Here is a 26178-nt window from a genome sequence, read left to right on the forward strand (position 1 = left end):
ACTCCAGACAGTTCTTTCACAGTAATACAAAGAATGATGGAATTTATGAGCTCAGAAACCGTAGATGGTAGGTAATGGTATGGGTGTGAAGTCTCTTCTGGTGGCTTCTACTTTCACTGAAACAGGAGGAAAGGCCACTTGCTGAGACTAAGGATGGGGGAGGAATTGGAAGTGTAAGAAGAGAGGAGGGAGATAGTTGTCTAGAACACTGGAAGAATGGAGAGACTATGGAAATGTCCTTGGATCATCAGGTGGTCCTTATCACCCACTTGAAATTAGCAGTTATATATTTAAAATGAGATGAGTTAGTATGGTATGTATTTTTCACAAGATATTTCAGCAGCCATGAGTATAGGCATGGAATTGGCAGAGCATTGAATTTAATGACAGTTTGAGATTTTTCTCCAGGTAACTACAAAAGAAACATCATGCATATGAGATTTACACTGAACACGATCTCAGTGATGAACCATGGAATCTAAGCTCACAAGTGCTTACTGAGAGCCTGGGGTTGCCTCATACAGAATTTGGGGGATGGAGAGATGAATAGACATGGTACTTGCTCTGAAAGAAGGGTCTCATAGTCTAAGACAATGTTTCCCAAGTGTCAGTCATTTAAATGTCCCATCATGTTGTCATATTTTCACACTACCTATAGTATTGACTAATTTCTTTAATTTTATACTTGTTTTATCTTAATAAATTTATTTGAAAAGAAATTTTTGTGTCTCAATGCAATGGAAAACCAGTTTCACCTGCAAGAAATAGAAGATAATTGTTTAACCCAATACAATGAAAACGGTAATAGGACTGAATTTCCAAGCCAGCTACTTTGTGTGCCGCAGTCTCTGAGCCTGTATTTCCTGTCTCTTTGATAAATAAAGGAGATTATCAGGCACAGGGGTTGTTAAGGGCATACTAGCACAACACTTACAGTTTCTTCTTAAAATTATCAGAAGGAAGGATCAAGGAGAATGAGGAGAACTTTCTCCACCTTGAATGCCATACTAAATGAGTTTGTCACTCATTAAAAAATAAACCTTAGGAATCAGGAGATGTCTTTAAGATGAGTGTTCATAGAATTATGTCATAGCTGAGTTAGATGCTAGTCTGCAAGAGGTGGGGTCTAGAAGAAGTGAACCACATGTTTATGGATTTCTTCATTCTCTTTGGCTACAGATGGCCATAGAAGTTTTCGCCACCAGGTTGGGTTTCGTATCATTCTCTTCAGTGAGCCTTGGTTTGGACATTTACTTTATCTGTCCTATTTATTTTGATTTACACCTCTGTATTAGGAGAAAGAATGTGGAAGTAACAAGACTAGTTAAAAGGAAGTGACCCAAGTTAGAACCCATAATGTCTAAACTATATTGAGATGGGGAGGAAGAGCAAGAATTAAGATATTTGATTGTAGAATCTAAAGGGCGGAGAGATCCACAGACCAGGTGGAAGTACTTAAGTGGAGGAAGCACCCTAAGATGACAGGGCAGTTCTCTGATATTTAAGAGTAGATGGAATGTGAAGTGTGATTTAAGTTACTTTTATGTTGTCAAACTTTGAAGTACTTTAAATGGAAAGAGGCTTTTCTGGCTTACTTTCTGCCTCTTGCCTGCATTCCAGACAGGTGAAGTTGCCAGACATTTAAGTTTTGTATTTATAAGGCATGTCTAAGCTGTGAGTTAAATATTAAAACATAAATGAAATTGCTCCTCATTTAAATTATAGATTTGTAATAAAGACCTACCTTGAGATTTGGTGTGAGAAATCTACTACTTGGTAGTAAGCTCCATGAAGGTAGCAATAATGTCTGTTGCTCAATAAATAGTTATTGAATAAATGAAAAAACTTCCAAATCTTGCAATGTTACATTTTTACTGTTTGAACTCGATCACTCCACTATATTTATTTTTTCTGTTAGAAAATATTTATTGAAAATTACTTTCTGCCAGGCATTATGCTAGGCACTGGGGTATAGTTTATGATCAAACTGAAATATTCTGTTTCCACCGATCTTTTCTAGAAGATGAGATAAAGCTTAATCAAATAACTGCATAAATAAGTGTAAGATTCCAACTGTTATTGCGTGCATTCATTCATTAATTCAGTAATTATTTTGGGATCCATTATGTACTGGCCACTCTCTTCTAAACACTAGAGATGCAGCAGTGAACAAATTAGGTAAAGCTTCCCATCATCATGAAGAGAACATTCCTTTTTCTTTTTTAAAAAAGATTTTATTTTTGATGGCAAATTAAATTTAAATTAAAAAAAATTTTATTTTTTCTATTTGAGAGAGAGAGCACTATCAAGGAAGAGAGTTAAAGGGAAAGGGAGAAGCAGACTCCTCACTGAGCAGGAAGCCTGATGCCATGTGGGGTTCAATTGTAGGACTCCGCGGTCATGACCTGAGCCCTAGGCAGCTGCTTAACTGACTGACTGAGTCACCCAGGTGCCCCATGAAGATGACATTCTAATGGAAGGGGCTAAATAATAAGCCAGATTAACTGGTAAGCAGGAAAAGGTACAGGAGTGTAAATGAGGCCATGCTTTTAGATAAGATGCCCTGGAAGAGGATTCAATGGGAAGAATTTCACATTCTTTTGAATAAGAATGTGAAAGAAGAAGTGAGCTATTTAGCCTTTCTGCCTCTTCCATCTCAAAAATAAGCATAATATTGTGCAGAAACCAGGGTTGTTGTGATGATGAAATGAGCCCATATAAGGGAAAGCTTCTAAACTTGTGCCTGGAGCTCAGTAAGCAGTAAGCATTGGTTCCTAACTGGATGAATCTCCGCATTCCCTGTCTTCAGACGAGGTACTGAAATCTGGTTCACATGTGTGTGCCTTTGTCCTACATTGTTCCATCTAACTTTTAAAACAAATAAATCAACCTCCTCCACTTGCTCTCAATGCGATAAGTAATATTTGCTTGCAACCAATATATTTTGCACTTAGGCATGCTTCTATTTATTCACCTCATTTAGCTGCACAGCCCTGAAGAAGTCAGGATGCGATCTACTCTTTGGTGGTGGGAGGCATTGCTTGAGATGTATAGAAAAGTAACACAAATGAGATCTGGTGGCAGTTCTAGGTCAGGATGAAAAACATCCTGAACCACTTTCCCCTGTGTGGGTTCCAGGAGTGTCTGTATCTGGGAGTCATGAATTGAACAGTGCATTGGCTTGCTGGGTGACCTTGGTAGGATGCATAACCCTCTTAGATCTCCATTTTCTCATCTGTGCAACAAAGGGAGTACTAACCTTCTCTGACCCCTCAAAAGTGTTAGGAGGGGGAAATAAGTTAATGTTTGGAAAGGCCTGTGTGACCCTTGGAGCCAAGACATTATCAAAGTACAAAGTAAATTACAGGGACTGTTTGCTATCCCATTAGTAACTCAAATAGTACAAGGGGCTCCTCTTGTCAAGTCCTTGTAAGTCAAGCCTGTAATACACACTTGTTTTTTTTTTTCCACCGGACAAAAATGGAAATAAAAGAGTTGGAAACTCTTTCTCCTCTGACTCGTTTTTAAAATGTTCGACTGTGGAAATTCTTAGGGGCACTGACAAGTTCCCTCCCCTAGGAACACCCTGTCCGATTCCCTCATCAAGCCCTGGAATCCTGGAAACAAGATAAATTTGGGACTTGGAGCCTGGACCCAAGGCTTTAGAACTTTTGTGATTTTAGCCAAATCACTTAGTGTCCCTGATGCTCTTGTTTCTGGGCATGTAAAACGAGAATCCTCCTCTCCCCCTCCTCCTACTCGTGACGCTTTGGTTATCATGTCTCCTTAATATAACTAAATAGTTAAAATACAAAGACTGTCAATTTTTATTATGTTAAGTACTCTATTGATACTAGCTGTTTAAATCCCCACAAAAACCCTATGAAGTATGGTCAGTTATTTTCCATAATTTTCATAGAAAAAAATGAAGCTGTGCAGAGTTCATTTACCCATAGTTACAAAACTCAAAGGCAGGAAGGCTAGATTTCCCCACAGATCTATCTGATTCAAGGTCAGAAAGCCAAACTTAAGGCCTTCTATGCTCTAGTTATCTTTGTAGACACTTGACCTGGCACAAAGTGGATCAGCACTCCCAGTGTTATACACCTACAGAATGAAGATGCTTTGTGATTTTTAGAACATTATTTAAATGATGATTTTAAGATCAATACTCATATTTCCTCAGACTAAATGTGTCCATCAGCCTTTTGTGTAAGACAACAAACATTGAGACATCGGACACATCTGCCTATTTATCACTGGGAATTTGCAGTAATAATTCATTTCTAGCTGAGATGAAAAGAGGGAGGGTTAGTACGTGGCTGTACTGGGCTTATACTTGGATCTCCAAAGGTTTATTCAGGCTCTTTCCAACCTATCAGCCTATGGTGCTAAACCAATTATAATGATCATAATCTGCCACTTCTTTCCCAGCACAATTTCATACTAATAAGGAGTAGAGGTTTGGCAGTTGTGTAGCGAGAGAGGGATTGGTGGTAAGGGCCAATGGAAGTATAAGACATGTAGCTCCTGATAGACCATTTTCAACAATTGTCAAAAATCTTTCAGACACTAACTGTCCTCTAGTATTGAAGTGTGACTCATACTCCAAGCTACACAACGGTTGGCCAAGTACTTGGAATGGAAGTCCAGTATGTCTACCTCTCCTAGCTGCTTAGAAGCGAAGACCAAATCTAACTACATGTATATGAGAGAGAGGGAGAGGCCACTATTTGAAGCTCTTATTTCAATGGATACTTAATTTTTTCTTAACTCTCGTAAGACAGTTATGGAATCATCATTAAACTTTGTTAATGTTGCCTCTAAGAACAGTGCATTTTACTGGGGTGCCCAGGGACAGGACAAAAGGAGTTATGAAGAGGGATCATTATGGTGTGCCTGGGTGTTTCAGTCAATTAAGTGTCCGACTCTTGATCTTGGCTCAGGTCTTGATTTCACAGTTGTGAGCTTGAGCCCCACATTGGGATCTATGCTGGGAATGGAGCCTACATTAAAAAAAAAAAAAAAAAATAGCACATGCTTTGGAAGCCATGTTGGTCTAATTTCAAGGCTTCTTCTGCAATAATATTCATGCTGTACTGGAATGAAGAAAGTAGACGTAAACCCAGTCAAAACAAGTTTTACTTCACTGCAGAAACATCTCAAATACATAAAATTGAGTGTTAGAGGATTCAAAGAGATGAAAGAGGTTTTTTCCTGCTTTTTTTTCTCATTTCCAAGGAAACTAAATATCAGTTTTAAATGGTTTCCCAGCCTCCAAGCTTAGACTTCCCCTCCCATCTTCCAAAAAGTGGTATCTTATTATGTGAATAGTAAGCTCACATAAATTAAGCAAAATTCATCCTTCCTAGGGGAGAAAAATCAAATAGTTTAGGCTAGTTCCTCTACCACTCCACTGAATGTAGTAATCTCTAGAATAATCTTCTGGGCTACTGAATAGGGTGTCACATACAGAAAGAGAGATACATCCTTTATTAGAATAAAAATGAAAACAGAACTAGGAAAACTGGGTCTACCGTCTTCAAATGATGAATATACATTTTCAAAGTGGCCCTGAACCTTTCTAGTCCATTTTCAACATAATTTGATGAAACACATTTTTATGTCACATGCTTACTTTAGAACTTTATATTTCAGAAGAATGCAATCCTTCAACACCGCCTCCAAAATTATATTCCAAAGGGCAAGTTGGACTGAATGTTTCCCTAATCAATACTTTCTCATTCATTCATTCCACAAATATTTAATAAACACTTATTATTCTGAAAGGTGCTGGAAATATAACAGAAAATAAAATAGAGAAAGATCCTGTCTCCCATTGAACTTTTAACCCAGTGGAGGAAGTCAAAGATAAATAAATACATGCGTTCATCACCAAGATGACACCACATAGTAGAAAACATTAAGGAGAGAAACAGTCAGTGTCAAGGAAAAAAATCAATTACAGATTGAGCCTCAAGGGGCGTCCTTTCTGAGAAGATGGTATTTGAGTTGAGATTTAATTGATGGTTGGTGGGAAGGACACAGCCACATGAACATATGATAAAGAAGATGGTAGGAGGTGTGAATGATTGCCAAGCCCCCAAAGCAAGAAGGAGTTTGACTTGTTGGAGAAGCAGACAGATCAGCAGAGTTGGAGCTTCAGAATGATTGGCTACTGGTAAACTCTCTCAGCATATAAAACGCTGCTTGATGTGACACCGCCTGGCATTCCAATCCCATCTCTAAACACTTCCCTTTTACTCTACTCTCTAGTTTTGTTGACTGCTTGGAGTCCCATCGTGCATGTACCAGGCTGTTCATATCTCCATTGATTACTATACGTTGCTCTCTCTGTCTGAAATGTGCTTCTCCACCCAGGTCACTCCATGGATCTTACTCATCTTTCAAGATAAATCTTCCCTTCCATATCTGTGGATTCACAGATAGGGAATGATTGATTGCCCAAATTTTCCAGAAGTCTATCACTATCAAAATGCTTTGTCACTTCTTTTAGAGCCCATGTTCTAACTGAGTATTCTCTTGTGCTCTACTTTGACTGTAATCAAATTCAGCATAACATTTTAGGTTGCAGACTCCAGAAAAATATGCACCTTTTCTGCATCTAGTACAGAAATATAGATAACTATTCAATAAATGAACTAATCATTTCTCCCTCTTTTCCTTCCAACCTATTAGCCTGCCTTCCTTCCTTCCTTCCTTCCTTCCTTCCTTCCTTCCTTCCTTCCTTCCTTCTTCCTATTCATTTTAACCAAATTTAGGTATCATCCTTAATACCTTCCTTTCCTCATTCCCTGCAACCATGTTTTCAGGAAATTGTGCTTCATTTAGCCACTCCTACAAACACCTGTGGCACTGCCCTCTCCCTTCAGCAGGTATGATTTTGGCAATCCAATCTCCTTACTCCTTATGCACCAAGGAATTTCTCCCCAGTTTTTTTTACATTGTTCCCTCTTCCCTCTTCAGAACTCACAGTGAGGCTGTCCTAGGTTACCCTACTATCTGCAACATACCATCACGTCACCATTTATTTCATAAGATTTATCAAAATATTATATTATATGCTTGTTTACTGTTTATTGTCTACTCTCTCTCATTTTAATATAGACCATTGAGGAAAGCTTGGACTTTGCATGTTTTACTCACCATTGCGTCCCAGAACCCAACATCACATTTGGCATAAGTAAGTGAATGAATGAAAATGTACATGAGTGCCTGTAATGTGTCAGGCTCTGTGTTAGGTAATAGGAACACAAAAATATTAATTCTGGCCTTTGACTCTTAGGCCCTCTCCCTTCCTTGTAAATCTAGCTTTTCTGCCTTTCTTCTTTCTCACATATTTTTTGAAAGAATGTTGTATAGTGAGGTGAGTCAGAATCTTGTGTTAATGCCCTAGAGCAGAGGTCATGGATCTCATCTGGAGAGGAACCAGTTGTCTGTGTCCTTAAAGGAGTTCCTAACCTTAAGTGTTTATTTTATAGTCACCTGGTTTTGATAATAAGGTGGTATGAATGGGTTAGATCACATATATCCCTTAATTAGCATTTATCACAGGATATTGTGGTTAATGGTTTAAATACCCACCTTCTCTACTAGACTGAGAATCTCTGTGGCAAGCACTGCATCATATCTATTCCTTTACTACTCTTCACCTAGTACTGCCATATGTGTTTTAATTTTTGTTTCCCCTGAAACAACCACAACAAGTATGGCACCAAGTTAATTGTTTTTCAGAGCATGTAGGAAACTTTAGAGATTATGTGTGCTTCTCCTAATATTTCAGATGAGAAAAATGATGAGAAGGATTACATTCAAAGTAAATGGCAGAGACAAAACTGATTTGGGCCCATGGTTCCAAGCCTTGCCTACTTTTCTGGTTCAAAGTTGCATTTTATTTGAGAGAAAAAACACTTGGGAGTTGTGCTAGGTGCAGGAGCTTTTGCTCTCATGGCAAGGCAACAAAGAGATGAGAAATGAGTGTTGAGCTGGCATAAAGATGTGATGCTTCATCTACTCATGGCATATGTCAATCTGACAGCAAGGAAATCCTGCATACTCTGAAACTCACTGGCAACAGGAGCTGATAGCTGTCACTAGCTTAATCCATTTGGTGATGTTGGGGAAGAACATTCTCTTCTGGACACTGCTCTATTTGCAATAACAATAAAGAAGTAGACCTGAAAACAACTTGGAGGGAGACAGAGTAGCAATCCCATCCCATATGAGGTCCATAAGGTTAATATTTTCAAAGAATTGGCATAGAGTATGTAATGATCAACTTTATATGTTAACTTGACTGGGCCACAGGGTGCCTATACCTGGATGTATCTGTGATTCTGTTTCTGGAAGAGATTCACATTTGAATTGGTAGACTGAGTAAAACAGAGTAAAAACTAAGTAAATCATTATGTGGGGTGGCCTTAGTCTTTTGAGGGCCTGGATAAAACCAAAAGACATAAGAAGGGAGAATTCTTTTTCTGCCTGGCTGTTGAAATAAAACATGGATCTTTTCCTTCTCTCAGACTGGAATTTATATCATTGCTTCTCCTGGTTCTCAAGCCTCCAAATTTGGACTGAAGCTATACCATTGGTTTCCCCTGGTCTCTGGCTTGTTGAAAGCTGATTGTGGAACTTCCTAGCTTTCATCCTTGTGTGAAACAATTCCTTATGATAAATCTTGTTGTTCATTCTGTCTCTCTGTATAACTCTAATACATAGCATTTCTAATTATTTAATAACCAATAAGCATTACAGGTGATATATGTTAACTGAAACACTCAACTATTAGCATACTCCTATTTTCCTGATTCTTAATAAAAACCATATTTAATTACTTGATTTTCTTAAGATATTTGAGAAACAATGATTAAAAGAAAAGCCATTGGGCACCTGGGTGGCTCAGTGGTTGAGTGTCTGCCTTTAGCTCAGGTCGTGATCCCAAGTTCCTGGGATCAAGTCCCATATCGGGTTCCCCGCGGGGAGCCTGCTTCTCCCTCTGCCTATGTCTCTGCCTCTCTCTCTGTGTCTCTCATGAATAAATAAATACAATATTTTTTTAAAAAATAAAATAAAAGAGAAGCCATAAATAGTGAGGAGCCCAACACATATTGAACACCCCTTTTGGGGGGAACTGCTTTCCAACCACAGCTTGATGGTCATTTATATAATATCTTGGGTAAGAATTCCTCACCCAAACTTTAATGTCAGTTCCCTATAGGTCTTAATGCATTATTGTAGTGTTTCATTGGTCAGAATTCACTTATAGCTCAACAGCTCATAGTCTTGACCTTTTATCTCTGGGCTACTAATGTACCCCTGGGCCCTTTGTGAAGCCTTTTGGATGGCTTAACTATGATTTGCCCACAAAGATCAGACAGCAGAGTTGTGGAGACCTCCCAACCTGGTCTGGGCAACCCTTCCTTCTTAAAAACTGTTGTGTTAGCCCAAACAATGTGCAGTCAAGCCCATGTTCACACATTACACAAAATGTCATCAGTAAGCATCTTCACTCTCTAGATCAGATTCTACCTTGTTCTGGGCTTACATTTTTGTTTATGACAGAGGGAAATAGGCATTGGCACTTAAATTTGCCATTCCCTTCTCACCTAAAACAGTCTTTTTGTTGTTATGTTATCTTCCTCTTATTTGCACAAATACTCTAGATTTGGAGTTCAGATTTCCTAGTAAAGGTATTTTTGCTTCTGTCAAGAAGCATCCTTGGCCAAATGCTGAGTTCCCACTACCCATAGCTTATAATAACACTCTATGTTCAAACCTCTAAGACTTACTACACCAAAGACTTACATGCTTCGATTCAGAAATCTCTTTTTGTCACACAACAAAACCTGCTTGCCTAACTTTTGTCTTCTATTCAGCTTAACATCCTATTTGGAAGCCAAAAGTTGAATATTGACTATTTCCCCTTTTCCCTTCCATCATCCTAATCTTTCTGGGGACAAATGAATGTCTCTAGTTGTATAGAGAGAAAGGAAATACCAGGAGGATAAAAGTCCCAACAAGATTTTCTTAAATCCTGTCAAAATTATAGAAATCATTTATAAAATAGCCTAAAGTAAAAGTTAACTGTATACCTTTTGTAATTCATCCATTTCATTTGACCATTTCAGTTGTATTACAAACCCTTCGAAGTAAGATGAATTTCCATTATAAATTTGAACTCAATGCAGTTCAAATCCATTCAACACAGTCACAATCAACAAACACTATGGAGTGCCTGTTATATGTATCAGATCTGTGCTAGGTTTTGGGAAGACTGATTAAGGAGGTCCTTTCATCTTCTTTAAACAGCTCTCATCATGTGAGTAAATAAGACTCATAAACAAATAAATTACCTAACAAATTAAAAAGTTCAGTAGGTTTATTTCAAAGAATATAGACAAGGCCATAGCAGATGTCTTTGACTTCTATAAGAAAATACACTGTCAAGGCACAGAGAAGGGAGAGTCTGAGAGGTTCAATGATAATACTTCAAAGGAAGCAGTGTCTGAGCTGGATCGTAAAGGATGACTCATTAAGTGCACAATAAGGGGGAGTCTTTCCAGGCAGAGGGGAGAAAAATGTAAAAAATGGCCAACACATACTTCGGATGAAGAGTCGTTTGACTTGACTCACCATATGTATTCACAAAAGGCAAATAACTTTTTATGCACTGGTTAAATGCTGAGTACTGACAATGTAAAGAGCAAAACTCAGTCCCTTCTCTTAGAACATCTAGTCTGGGCACAGGAGAGGGGAGACAGATGAAGTTAAAAATAACAATTGAGATAACCACAGGGGTCTATGGGAAAATACAGGAAGGAGGCTGGATTATGCATTGCATTTTCTAGGTAGACTGCAAGACTGCTCATGCCTTTCTTGACCTGTAGGTCATATTACTTGGAAGGTAGGTTGGAGGGAAGTGACCTTTTTAGAAGGAGTGTCACTTAATGGAGAACAGTCTAGCCAGAGACACTTAAGTAGGGCAATCGGGGGTGGATTGACACAGTCCACAACTGGCCAGCTTTTCTAATATCCTGATTTCTGTAAGCCATCACTTCCCATCACCATTTGGTGTCATGTTGGGTGGTTTTCTTTCCTTTAAAACAAAGACAACTTAGGAAGATAAATATGTGCAGAAAACTAAAGAATTAATCAACTTGAGGGAGAAGAATCATTTATGGACATCTCATTCATTACAAAATTACTCATTTGGCGTTAAGATTACTTAGACTCTTAAAACTCCACTTTCTGGAAGGACGGTATTCACAAATGAATTTCGTAGCCACAGACACAGGAAAATGTTTAACCTCCATAAGAAAATGCACTATATTCTATAATAATTTATCTGCAGGACCAGAACTAGACTCTACTAGTTTCCTATTTCCCAATCTTGTGCTTGTTCTCCTAGTTGATACTTTAAGAAGTTCTGAAAAACAACAACAAAAATCCCTGCATTCTATATAAATGTTGCTTGTGGGCTACTTATATGCAGAGGAAATAAAACAATAGTTATTATTTTTACACAATGTATATATTATAAGTACTTATCTGAGTACCTGATATATATAAAATCACTTAGTCTTCAGAACTAGTTTATAAGGCATGAACTATTATTTTCTCTGTTTTAAAGATTATAAACTGAAACCCAGAGAAGTGAAGACTCTTAACTACAGTAATACAGCTACTAAAATGATCAAATCTGGGCGGCAAATTCTAGAAGTTCTCCTCCAAAGCACTGCCCTATGCCACCATTTTAATGTTCTTGTAACTACTGAGCATAGAATTTGGATATTTATGAAATACTTCCTGATTCGTGAGGAGCTATTAGGAAGTGCTTTGGCTTATTTAGGGATATGGAAGGACTGAGATCTCAAGGTCTCTAGAATTTGGATGAGAGGAAGCAGACTGGAGTCCCAGAGTTCCAAAAGGGATTAGGTCAATGGAAAGTCATCACAAATAGAAAGGAGAATCAGTCCCAGAGCACTGCTGCAGAGTTCTAAGGATATACACTGGGCCTTGAGTGAACACTGAACTAGGGGCAGAGGATGAGCTTGGTGTCATAAGACTTCAGGAAAATAGGCTATTTGAGTAGGTTAGCTTTGAAACCCAATGGGGCTTAGTAGGATGGCATAGTTCACTAAGAAGGAAAAAGAACACAGGAGTAAGAAAGCATGCAAGTATATAAAGATGAAGGTAGGATGATTTCATGGAACAAGAAGGTGAGATCATTACATGCTTTCAGTTCATGGGGGAATATTCCAGGGGAAATAGATTTTCACCAAAGTCTAAATCAATATTGTATAAATATCAATGGAGGGGGCCTTGGTGTAGAGTTAGGGCCTGACTTTAAAGGTGGGTAGAGATTCAAGGATCTTGGGCAGGCTAATACTCTGGCACTCCTTCAAAAATACATTTGTTACACATTTTTTTAGTTTATTTTGAGAGATTTAACCCCAATCTTATATACCCGCTCAACAACAAAAATGCCTCATGCTTCACCAAATCCATATTTATCATATAGCAGTAGAGACAACACATTTTTCTGTTATTTGAGCATGCTATGGAGTGAGTTCATAACTCCTCTTATACTCTGTGAAGCTGACCAAAGACCATTTCCAACCAGAGAATGATAAGAATGAATATAATTCTGTTTGGTGACATTTTCAATGAGGTTGAAAGCCCCCTTGAGAATGGAGCTCCCAGCAAGTCCTCAGCTAGAATTCTGTAAAATAGAGATCTCACAAAGGCAGGTTCTTGTTCTGGACAGGTCCAGAAAAATCCACGTGGGTTGGGCAATTTATTTCCCTTGCATGGACCCAGCTATTTTATCCATAGAGTGAGGCTGTTGAAAGAAGCTAGACACAAAAAACACATAATATATGACCATTGATATCAAATCCAGAAAGGCAAATCCATACAGATGGAAAATAGATTAGTTCTTGCCAGAGGCTGGAAAGAGGGGAAAATGAGAAGTGACAGCTAATGGGTATAGACTTACTTTTTAGGGTGATAAAATTGTTCTCTAGTTAGTGGTGACAGTTGCACAACTGTGTGAAAATACTGAAAACAATTAGGTTGTATACATTAAAAATAGGAATGTTATGGTATGAGAATAATATTTAGATGAAAAAAAGATATAAAGGCCTTTTCTAGTGTTGACATTTTACAAATTTTCACAAGATTGTTTTTTAACTGAATTCAACCTGGAACATAGTAGAAAGTAAAAACAAAAATGAAAACAAAAACAAAAGCCAAGGAAAAACCATTTTCTGGTTCAGTCTTCTCTTTGCTCCTGGATTGCAGACCGCAATTTTTGATGCTTCATCCAATTGTTGGCTTTCCTAGCAGCGAAAACTTGATAATTGTTGGCAAATTTGCCAGATGGGCAACTTCAGGAACAAGGGAAGACATTCCCCTGGATATGAGCCTTAAGAAATGAAAGATAAGTGTATTTATCTCAGTGGGCTTCGGTCCCATTTCAGAGAGTAGTTTGAACTTGAATTCAAGTGATTTGGCTAAGATACAAATAGCACACATTATATGCAAATTTCCCAAGCATATGAACACAATCACATTCACAGTTGGAAGAAAGTGAAACAAAATCTATATATAACTGCACAATCACTTATTATGCTAAAAATACCCTCTTTCAAGACACATCTTTTTTTCCAGTGGTTGGAAAATAACTTTGTACTATGCCCTCTGTGGCACTAATGATCAATTGTAAAATTATGGCATAAAATTTTAATCTGCTATCTTTTTCCCCTCTGAGCAATTGATTCTTGAAAGCAGAGAAACAGAATCTGTCTCCTGTTTCCAGGCCTTTGAGCAAAAATGATCATTTTAAACACCTGTTTTGGTTTTAAAAATGGTAAAATTCAAGAGTAGGCATGGTGATGCGTGTCTCCTAGCTGTGCAGTATTTCCTACACTTGGGTCTGGGGGAAACAGCCACTTGGGTGGGAGCTGGGAAGCATTTATTTGTTGTTTTAGATCATCACCCATAGCTGGAATTGATGAAGTTCAGGGAAGAGGCAACATTTCCCCTTAGCGCATGCCTCAAAGCTCTACTGCTAATAAAGTTCAGTGCCCAGAGAAGGAGAAAACAAAATGAATACCAGGCTTTTTATCTTCTTAACTCTCCTCACACCCATTTGGCTTTATCTTCCTTCTCTGATGATGGAGGCAATCAAAACAACTTTATGGCCTATAAAGATGTTTTCCATGCTGTTTTTCAAGGAACGCTGGTGTATATGAGATTTTGGAAATGTATGTATGCTTGGAAAAATATATTTTCCTTATCCAAAAAAAAAAAAAAATTGGAAAGCCTGGATATGATTTCCTGGGAAGCTAGGAGCCTGTGGGAGTGTGGGTAGTGGCAGGTGGTTGCGGCAGAGTGCTGTGTTGGGCTGGAGGTTGATAACGTATATCAGCATATTAGAAATCTTAAGAAACCTACAGGGCACTGGTTTCCCAAGAAATCCTGCCTGGGAAAGTAACCTGAAATTTAAAAATCTTGAGTCTTATTCTGGTACATAATGTCTATGAAGATGCTAAAATTTATCTTTCTACTTTATCAAGTCATCAAGAATCACTTTCAAACACTATATTGATCTCACTTTCAATGAATATTTTCCTTGAAATTGGAAAAGTTTTTCTTTTGTGTCACTTCCAAGTATTCTTATCTACCCTCCTAACTTCAGAACTACAACGAAAGCCACGTTCTGCATGGTTAATTATTCCTACTTACAGCTAATACACAATCCCAGATCTCAGTGATTAAATACAACACAAGTTTATTTCCTCCTTATATTCAATGTGATGTGGATTGGATGCTTCTCCTCCAAAGAGTAACTTAAGGATTCAAGGTCCTTCTACCACTTAGCTCCACCATACTTGGGGGCCTTTCACGTCCAGCATCACAGATGAGATGAGAGAGTGGACTGAAGTTTTTATGGGAGATTCTCAGGACAGCTATCATCCTGCTAACATGGGGTAGGTGGAGAATGTTCCTTTTTAGGCTCTGATTTTAATCCCTGGTCAAAGAACTCCCTTGTCCTTTGTGTCTCATGGTCTCTAGCTCCACCCTTATAGGGTCTTCTCTTTGTTCAATAATCTTTCTGGGGACATCTGAAGTGGGTGCTAGAGAGCACATCATTCTTAGGGGCTTTGAAACTTGACTCCTGCTTATGATTGGTTAGGGTCTCAAAGGTTGCCTCAAGTCTTTTTTTTTTTTTTTTAAGATTTATTTATTTATTTTAGAGAGCGAGAGCATGAATGAGAGGGGCAGAGAAAGAGGGAGAGAGAATCTCAGGCAGACTCTCCTCTGAGCATGAAGCCCGACATGGGGCTCCATCTTGCCATCCTGAGATCACAACCCAAGCTGAAACTAAGAATCAGTTACTTAACCGACTATGCCACCCAGGGGCCCCTGAAAGGTTGCCTCAAGTCTTAAAGTCAAAAGACATTTTCAATGATTTTGTGATTTATCTGCAAAAACAGTTCTTTCAACAGCTTAATAATTTCTAACCTCATTACTTCTCAGTCAGTTTTGTGTCCAGGAACCACAACCTGAATCTTTCCTTAGATATAATTCTCAGACCTGCTTTATTGCTTTGCTTTTCCATCCCTTCACCTCCTTCTCTTCAATAGTGCTTCCTTGAAGCTCCTGGAATTGAATTGGGTTGATTGAATCAGGATTGATCATTGCCCTGTGTGGCTTCATCTACCTAAAAAGTTTTTCCGAGATGGAGTATTTCCAGGTATTTAAAAATTTCCTTTCTAGGGATGCCTGGGTGGCTCAGTGGTTGGGCATCTGCCTTTGGCTCAAGTCATGATCCCTGGGTCTTGGGATCAAGTCCCATATCAGGCTCTATCACAAGTAGCCTTCTTTTCCCTCTGCCTATGTCTCTGCCTCTTTCTCTGTGTCTCTCATGATAAATAAATAAAATCTTAAAAAAAAAAAATCTCCTATCTTACTTTGGGGGGGGGTCTACACTCTGTAAACATTTCCAGCTCTGAAAAGACCTTAAATTTCTGGACTTTCTTGTTTCTGTCTGCAAACTATCTAATTCTCTTGTGAATTCATATCTTAAAATATCTTACCAAAAGCAGCCATTGGTAGCCAACATGCACTACAAAGTTTCTGCTTTCCAAGCTTTTCCTTTAAAAAAAAAAAAGATTTATTTATTTATTCATGAGAGATACAGAGAGAGAGGCAGAGACAAGCAGAGGAGAAGCAAGCTCTTCTCAGGAGCCCGATGTGGGACTCGATCCTGGATCCTGGGATCACGACCTGAGCCGAAGGCAGTCAACCGCTGAGCCACCCAGGTGTCCCTTTCCATTAGAGTGGATGGTTGACTAGGTGTGTGATCTGTATCCCAAATAACCATAGGCAGGAGTTAAACCAATTTTTTTTTTTTTACAACTGCATCATCTGGAGTGCCATCCTTCCAGCCTTCTGTGTTGATACCTATCTCTTAATGATTAACCAATGCCAACTTAATTTAGTTCTTTGTCATGGTAGCACTCCCCTTCAAAGACTGATTTCTGTATGGAGTTATACAATCAGCAGTCCTGAAATCTCAGTGATTTAACACACACAAAAAGTGGAATTCTCCCTGGTGTCAGAGATTGTTGCAGACTGGATGGCTTTCTAGGTTTTCTTTAAAGAGAAAGATTCAGGATTCTTTTCATGTGACTGCCATTCCCACCTCCTTTTATTTTTGCCATTTGGGCAGGAAGAGAGTGTGAGTTGAGGACCCTGAGATTTTAAGGACTAGGCTTAGAAATGCTGCATATCACTTCTGTTCATTTCACTTTGCCCCAAAAGGATTCTAGGAAATGTAATCATTCTTTATTCTTGGGAAAAAGAAGAGAGATGAGGAGCATCCAGTTGTTTGCTCTCATGTTCCCAAACTCATTTATCTCTGACCTGGATGGTTTCTTGAATTGAAAATATATATTAAACAATGGCTAATATTTACATGACATTGTAGCTTACAAGGTGGTCTTACACCTCTTACATTATTTGATCCTCAAAGCATATTTTGTGTGATATGTATTCTTATCCTTCCCTTACGGACCATAGCACTGAGGCTCGTGAATTTAATCTTTTCATATTTATCAAGCTTCTACTATATGCTAAGTACTCTTCATGGTATTAGTGACATAAAGTTAACTCAAAAACAGTCTCTGTTCTATTGCTTATGCTCTAATGTCAGAAACAGATATTAATTGAATAATAACATCAATAAATGAGCATTTACAAATGAGATCAGTGTTCTGTAATATATGTGATTGTGAAAAAATATATATATTAAAAAAAACAGCTCACAAGATAGAGTGATGAAAATATTTAAAAATTGGATTATGGTGATGGTTAATACTACTGTGTAAATATACTAAAAAACATTAAATTGTATACTTTAAATGAGTGGATTTTATAATATTTAAATTATCTCTCAGTAAAGTTGTCAAACAACAGAAAAGAAATATATGCAGGAAGAAATGCAAGGCCAATTTATCCATGCCAAATGAATCATACAGACTATAAACATGTCAATCAAAAGAGTGAAAAAGTACTAGACTTTTCAGTCAGGTCTTCAATCAGTTTCCCTAGACTTTTTTCTTGATAAATCAAGAAATGTAAAGAGACGAGGTTCAAAAGGAAAATCCATGCCACCTTTTTATTTTTAAATTTTATCCCATGCTTGGAGAGAATGATGTTAATAACACAATAGAAGCCACATTTTTCCTTGATGACTTCTTCCAAAGCAGAAACAAATATTGGTACAGTACGATGTCCACTATGCATTTCTTAGCAAGAAATAGACACTAAAAGCAAAGACAAAACAAAACATAGAAAAACAAAGTCTAAATGAGGGGCCCATAGAAACCTGATACTTAAAAATGATCTGGAGTAAATAAGGGAAGGAAGAAAAGTGTTTTGAATAGAGAGGTGTGTGTATATACAAAGGAACAATTAAAATACCAAGAGGTGGCTTGTGTGCAGGATCACAAAGCATAAGCAGTGATCAGACCAAAGATGCCAGGAAGGCCTATGGACCAAGTTAAGATTTTTAATCCTCAACCCTGCCAGTCTCCACTACCCCACCCCTCCACCTGAAATGACAAACTATTGAAAGCTTTTAAAGTGGAGAGGCAAGGTTAGTTTTGGGAAGAACATTTTCTCCCCTAGTAGAGTCCATCTCTATAATTTAAGTTACGTATCTAAATTCAAGTGGTTGGGTTGGAACATCCAACTCAAAGCATCTGACTATGGAGGCCACTAGCTAGCACAAAGTGTACTTGGGACAAACCAAGTCGGCTGAGCTGGCACTTACAAAGGCCTTGGTGAGGCCTGCCCTACCAGGGAGCTGAATACTCTTGGTGATGCAAGAAAAATATTCAGAAGCACATGACCACAAAGCAAGTATAATTTCCTTATTGTGCCAACAGTGTGGATCTTTGAGAGCTGAGGCTGCTTCCATCAAAATGTAGAGAGTGGTAGATCCCGGTGTGCTGATGAACAAGCCCTCACACAACATGGTCTGTCCCATCTCAAACTCAGGGCACATCTCTGATCAACCAGTGTGACATTGGAACTGTGTCTGCCTACTGGTGTCTTCATCTGAATATACTTTTCACAGCTTGTTTTCCTGTTCAGTATTAAACCAAACCAAAAGTGCACTTTCCAAATCTACATCTCTATTGTAGTTGTGACTAATAGGCAACCTGTTTAAAATAGCATGACCATATTTGTCATGTTCAGCTGGCACCAGTTCTGACTAATCAATGTCCATGCTGTATCAGTCAACTTTTTTCCCTGGGCAGTCTTCAATCTGATAGCAGCCTTTGTGAATCCATCTAAACTCAACCTGGTTGTGAAGTTGGGGCATAGATTTATCATTCATTAAAAGATTCTGCCTTCTTTCCCTTTCTCTTCAAAGACCCCAGTGTGCACTGGTAGAGGCCTCCTACATAGTTGGTAGGATGGGTGGAGCAATTTAAGAGGAGTGCAGAGAAATAATGGAAATAACGTAGTAGCCAAAAGCCCTGCGAAACTTTTCTGAATCGAGATCTTATACCCAGACATGCAGTAAAGGGGGTTTCCCACTTCTACCCCAACAATCCTGGGAAATTCTTCAAAGCTGCCCAGGCTCATATCTGCTTCATGACTGAGGTCTGTAAGCGTGGGGACCATTTTTCCTTCATAGGCAGTTCGATGAAGATAAAAAGTAAAGGGGCCTTCTACTTATAAAGATCCTATAGATACTGAGGTTGGAACATTACACATATGATCATACTTAATTTTCATAACAAAGCTGTGTGAATATATGATTGTCCTCATTTTATTAATGAGAAACTTTACTGCCGGGCAGTTAATTAACATAGTAAAGATCACACAAGTGGAAACTCAGTATGGAGATTCAAACCCAGATCTTTCTAATACCCAGCCTGCTTTTACTTACTCAACACTGACTCTTCTTAAATATACTTTGATAAATGAAAAACGAATTGCATAATTTGATCTTGGTAAGATCATAGGTCTACCTAACATTGGAACTGGGCTTCTGGAAGTATCTGTTGAGTTGTATCTTCTTGTATAAGTCATTTCAAGTGCTTTGGGAGCAGGAAAATGAAATCCAAAATGAGGGGGCAATTATCTCATTCAAACTGTTGACATTTAAACACAACGGAACAGGGCTGATTTCTAAGCAAATATATCAGAACTTACCAATATCAATGACAGCCAAGTCCTCATCAAACTGGTAATCTTGCTTGGAAAGATGCCCACTGGTCCCAGTGGTGCTGGGTGGCAGCAAAGAATGAGTATGGGGGGATCCCTGGGTGGCTCGATGGTTTGGTGCCGCCTTCCGCCCAGGGCGTGATCCTGGGGACCCGGGATTGAGTCCCACGTCAGGCTCCCTGCATGGAGCCTGCTTCTCCCTCTGCCTGTGTCTCTGCCTCTCTCTCTCTCTCTCTCTCTCTCTATCTATCTATCTCTGTGTGTGTCTCCCATGAGTAAATAAAGTCTTAAAAAAAAAAAAAGAAAATGAGTATGGGCTTTGAAATCAAAGTACCTATGTGGAGCCCCAGCCCCGCTACTTTTCAACTGGTCAACCTTAGGCAATCATTGTTCTCTCTGAATTTGACTCTAGAGAAAGATGTGACTGCCACACTCACAGATGTTCCTGATGGTAATGTCTCTGATGATTATCCTACATTCCTCTCTCTTCTCTCCCTCTCCCCTCTTTCTGTCCCTCCTTCTTTCCTTTCTTTCAATCATGAGTATTAAAAGACTCTTTTCCTACCACATGTCTCCTGGTATGTTTGCCTTGACAATACTGATTGCTCTGACTGAAATGGCTTTCATTTTTTATTGCCTTTATGAGATTTTACTCATCCTTCATGATCTAACAGAAATATCACTTCTTCCATGCCATCTTCTCTCCTCCCCAAATCAAGTTGATTACTTTTATTTCTTTGCCCTAACCATACTCTGGGCACACCTCTATGGTCAAAGATTCCAGTTTCAAACTACTCAGTGCCTACATTTGGCATTTCACATCTGATCATGCCTGGCTCATCAATGGAACAGAATTGCCTGAAGGTATATTATAAGAAGGTGAGGTGCCTGCTGGAAGATAATACAACCATACAAGGAAGCTAAGGAAAGCATCTTGTTTTGGCCTTGGGACAAGAAGAACAGTATAGTATGGTGTCTGCCACTAGGATTTCCCCCACATTTTCTCCACATCCCCGTCCCATTCTTTAGAGATAGGATTGGACTTAATTAAAGATAGATTTCATCTTTGCAAGATCATATTGACTGGTCATGCCTGCCTGAATAATGGGGTAATGTTTTACATTTGTAGCCAGGCTCAGTGAAAAGGAGTCTTGTGATTGATTAATGAAGTCTACCAGCCTCTTAGAAAAAGAAGAGTGGGCACACACATATGCACATTTACCATTCCTGGACCAGGTGATTTCTAAGTCCACATTTAGTCCTGAAAGTTTATGAATACAGTTTAATCAAATCTGACCTCTATTAATGCTTCACAAATTATTCTGAGGTCTACATTATGAAGATCAGTGTCAATGAAGTATTGATTAATGGAGATTTCTGTGTGACTGACTGTTGTATAAACCAGTTTTGTCTGTTCTTATTCTTAGGCTGCATCCACATTTAGCACTTCACAGAACAGGTTTATTAACCAAGTTATCTAATGTCATTATTTTTTTACTATGCATGATGAAATCCCATCTGCTTCATTTTGGTTTAATTTGAAAGACACTAGGTACTGTTCAGTATGCAAAATGCTAAGGGCACACTGATGAATAACACCGTTGCCTTTATTAAATGTGTTCCCTAGCATTTTTAGTAACACATACATGGAAACGAATAGAATTTAGGTTGAGGTGTGCAATCACAGAAGTTTCCACGAAAATTGAAGAGAAAGATTGACTACATCAAAGGATCTGAAGCCAGAATTCACAAAAAGCAGTCAGAAGAGTAAGTATTTTTCAAGGACTCTTGTTTACTATTTTAAGAAAAATTCAAAAATTCTACACAATGCTGTATCTGTTTGTTCCAATTTTTAGGGCTGGGTTTTTTTTTTCTCTCTTAAAAATCTTCAAATATAGGGGCACCTGGATGGCTCAGTCCATTAAGTGTCTGCCTTTGACTTAGGTCATGTTCTCAAGAGTCCTGAGATCGAGCCCCACATTGGGCTCCCTGGTCAGCGGGAAGTCTGCTTCTCCCTCTCTCTCTCTCTCTCTCTCTGCCCCTCCCACTGCTTGTTTTCTCTCTCTCTCTCTCTCTCAAATAAAATATTTTAAAAAATCTTCAAGTGTAATTGGTGAACAAAAAAAGATGTGCCAATTTCCTCCATGGATACCCAGGACTTTCATAAACCTATTAAGAGTACATAGACCCAACTGAAGAAGCAAGGATGATTCCAGCAGGGAAGAATTATACCATGCACAAGGAAAAAGCTGTCAGTCTTGTTTTGTTAAGGAAAATAAGGAAAAGCTTCATATCTGAAATCAGATCTGAGTGGAGAGCAAGGAAGGTAATTAATTGAGGAAAAAAAGAGCCTGTGTCAAGGCATTACACTGAGGTATTAAGTAGCAAAGCTTACCCAGGAAAATGCAAATACTTTTATACCATTGGATGTGAAGTTTCCAGACAGAGAGAGCATGGCATGAATAAGGCTTGAGAGAGAGGGAAGAGCCAATATGTACAGTAACCAATTCTGTTAGAAGTAATCACATTCTTTCTAGATATGTATTTTTCATTAAATGGATAATTGCTTTCTTCCTTCTTGTTTGATTTCTCACTCACAGACCAAAAGGGAGGTCAGGTAGAAGCATGTTTTGGGTTTTTTTTCTTTTGTTTTCACTTCACTCATAAACTATACTTCAAAACCAAATCATCCATGGCAAACCTCTGCTTGGCCTTGGCCACCTATCAAAGACCTTCTTTCTTTCATAATCAATGACTCTTCTGATGCTGGACCTGAGCCAGAAAGAAATCCCCAGTGAAAGAAAAAGGCAGCAATGGGGTGAGACCAAAATGTCCCAACAAGAGTGCAGGTTGAGGGTTTCTTCTTACTAAGTAAGGATAATTTGTTGAATGACCCCACATATGGGAGGCAATGTTCTCTGAAAGTCACTGAATAACTCATCTTCTGTGTTTAACTTCCTGATCCTTTGGGGGAAATATTTACAACAGAGAGTTCGGCTGTGCTGTAGGAAAACCAGCTCTTCTTTGAGAGTGTTTGTGGACCAAAAACCTTTGATGGTGACCTCCCAGCCTCCTTTGACACCCCACCACAGTGGCAGCCTTCTTTATTTACTGGTTCTGGTTCTCACCAGAAAGAACTCAAAGAGGCCTTCACATGTGCAGGATTAGAAGCAACAATATTTCTCTCCCTGAAAATGAAAAGGAGTTCAGAAAACCTTTGTGATGTGCATGATCTTTGAAGTCTTCCTGTAAATTTTCCTCAGATGGAATCATGGGATATATTTGTGAATTCTTTTGGATTATTCTTGTATTTTAGGCAATCTAGCGATAGTTACAGCAAAGATGGTGCTGGAAGGGGTGGGGACTGTCAATAGTACTGTTTCCACAGGAATGAGATCTCAAAGTATGTGACTCTCATGAGAGCTTCTATGTACTGTACCTTAGTCTCTGACTTCCAGCCTCCAGAACCATGAGAAAATGAAATCAATGCTGTTTAAATCAGCCAATCTGTAGTCCTCTGTTATGGCAGCCCTAAAGAATGAATACAGATTTTGCTACTGGGAAGAGGGTCCTGCTATAACAAATACCTGAAAATGTGAAAGTGACTTTGGAACTGGTATGGGTGGAAGTCAGAAGTTTTGAGGTGTGTGCTAAAAATCCCAGGTCTCCTTGAAGAGACTGTTGGTAGAAATATGGACATTCAAGCTGCTTCTGGTGAGATACCAGATAGAAATGAGGACCTGTCATTGGACCCTGGAGGAAAGGTGATCATGTTCTCAAGAGGCAAAGAACCTAGCTGAAGTGTGCCCTATGTTTTGCAAAAGGTAGACATTGTGAGCAAAAGACTTGGCTATTTAGCTGAGGATATTTCTAAGCAAAGCATCAAAGGTGTAGCCAGGTTTCTCCTTGCTGCTTACAGTAAAATGCCAGAGAAGAGAGATAAATGGAAGAAGAAACTATTAAGCAAAAAGAATCCAGAACATGAAGATTTGGAAAAATCTAAGCCTATCCATACTGTAAAGAATGAGAAATCATGTTCTGGAGAGAGCTGGACTATCATTTGATAAAGCATTTATGAGATCCATTCAGCCATCTCCACAGAAGCCTGGAACAGAGCTGGGGCTATACCAGCAGAAACACTGCTGGCTGGGACAGCATGGGATACAGAGCAGACAAAGGGAAGGAAAGCAGTCAGACCTCTGAAAGTCTACAACATACGATGATAAGAGCTATGTGGCTATGAACACAATTTATCCTTCAAGGAAAGGGGTGAATGCTCCCAAGGAGATGCAGAGATTGGCAGGACTGCCACCAAAGTGGCGGAAAAAAGAGAGAGAGCATGCATGCACGCATGAGAGCATTATTCTCAAGCCTTAAAATGTCACGTAATTTGCCCTGCTAGGTTTCAGATTTGCTTGGGACTCATGATTCTTTTCTTCTCTCCAATTTCTCTCTTTTGAAACAAGAATATCTATCTTATGCCAGTCCCACCATTATATTTTGGAAGCAGATAACTTGTCTGGTTTCACAAGTTCACAGCTAGAGAGGAATGTTTTGATGCACATGCACAAGGGGGGGGAAAAAGAAAAAAGAACATGAAGACATAGCAAGGAGGTGGCTACCTGCAAGCAAAGAGAGAGACCTCAGGCTGAACCATACCAGCATGTTGACCTTAGACTCCTAGCCTCCAGAACTGTGAGAAAATAAATTTCTCCTGCTTAAGCCACAGATGAAGATATCAGTTTATGGATTTTATTGTGGCAACCCTAGCAAATTAATATGCCTCTTGTTTACTAATCTCTAATTACACAACCAATTACCAAATTATGCCATTTTTTACTCCTTAAAATCTCTTCATGAATTCACCCACTACTTTTGGTCCAAAAGTCACCACCATTTCTAAGATTATTACATTGTTTCTTGCCTGGCTAAGAGAGAGAGTCTCTTAATAAGTCATCAGGCTTCTTACCTTCCTTCCCTATAATCTATTTGCTTTCATCATGATAATGTTACTCAAAATCCATTGGTTAAAACCCTATAGAGTCTAAAAGTTTTCTTTGTGACATGAGCCTGCACATTTGACATAACTATGAGTTCCCCATGGCTCTTACCTCCTCCTTCCTTTCTGGCTTTCTTTCTCTCCAGCGGTCCCTTCACTCTCCATGCTGCATCTCCAGAGCACTTTTTACAGTCTCTCCAAAGAGCAACAACATTTGATCCATTTCCTCTGCCATTGGCATTTCTCTTAACCTCTGATGCCCACAACAAGGGTAGTTTGTCACGTGATACCCTTCCACTGCATCTTCACAGATATCCCCTGTGAGCATGTTCATGATACATCATTGTAATCCTCATTCATTCTAGGCTGGCTGAGATCCTGGAAGACTAGGAAAGTAGCTCCAATTTCTTTGGTTTTCCTGTACTTGACTAGCTAAGCAGGGAAAAACTTTCTGCATTTTAATCTGGTTTGCAGCAATAAGGGAAGAAAAGAATAAGTTGTCTGATTAAACTAATTGAGAAGTTAACCCAATCCTATGCTCATCATCTGAGTGATACGATCCCTCATACTCAATCTATAATTACCAGGTGAAACTTCCCTGTGGCTCAGATTCCACATGAAGGTATGGTCGGAAGCACAAGGAAAGTGAAGCCTGGAAAAAGTGAGGGATACCCAGGCCTCAGAATTTCCTGGTCAAGTGAAATAAACCATAGAAGTCAAAAGGATGTTCTCTTTCTGGGGAAGCTGCCTGGACAATGTTTCCCATAGCTTAAGGAGACACAATTCATGCTTTCTTTCAATGACAGTCCATACGTATTTGCTTATAATTCTACCTTCTTTGGTCTAGAATTTTTCTCTCTTTAGACTAGAGCTATCATAGGTCATTCTCTAACTCAAACAAGCAAAACTTCTGATGACCTGCTTGAGTGTCAGGAAGTCTGCAAGGGTTGGAACAATACGTGAAACAGACACTATCCTTGAACTGTGGGGATTTTACTCTTTATAAATCATTTTATAAAGGCATTGTTTTATGTATTCTCCAAACTACCACAGTAAGCAGATCTTGAAATGGAAGCTAAAGCAGCCAAGTGAATTGCTCAGGCTCATGGAGATAATGTAATGGAAGGAGCTGAGATTGCAGAAAGTTCTACTGACCCAGCTCCTGTGTTCTTTCCACTGCCCTGCTGTGCCTCTATATAAATGAATCTCATCCTTCCTGGGGGATGCAGTGATTTTACCTGTGCTGACAACCAGGAGAGGGGAACAATCTCTCAAAATGATTGAAGATGGATTTAAGTGAAGCATTCTGAAGAATCAGAACCAGGTCTGGCTCTATCTTTCTTACCATTAAAAAAAAAAAAGCACTAATTTATAAAATTCAATGAGGTAGAAATAACTAGAACTGAGTG

Source organism: Canis lupus, chromosome 13 (genome assembly GCF_003254725.2).
Source record: "Canis lupus dingo isolate Sandy chromosome 13, ASM325472v2, whole genome shotgun sequence".
Classification (NCBI taxonomy): Eukaryota; Metazoa; Chordata; class Mammalia; order Carnivora; family Canidae; genus Canis; species Canis lupus.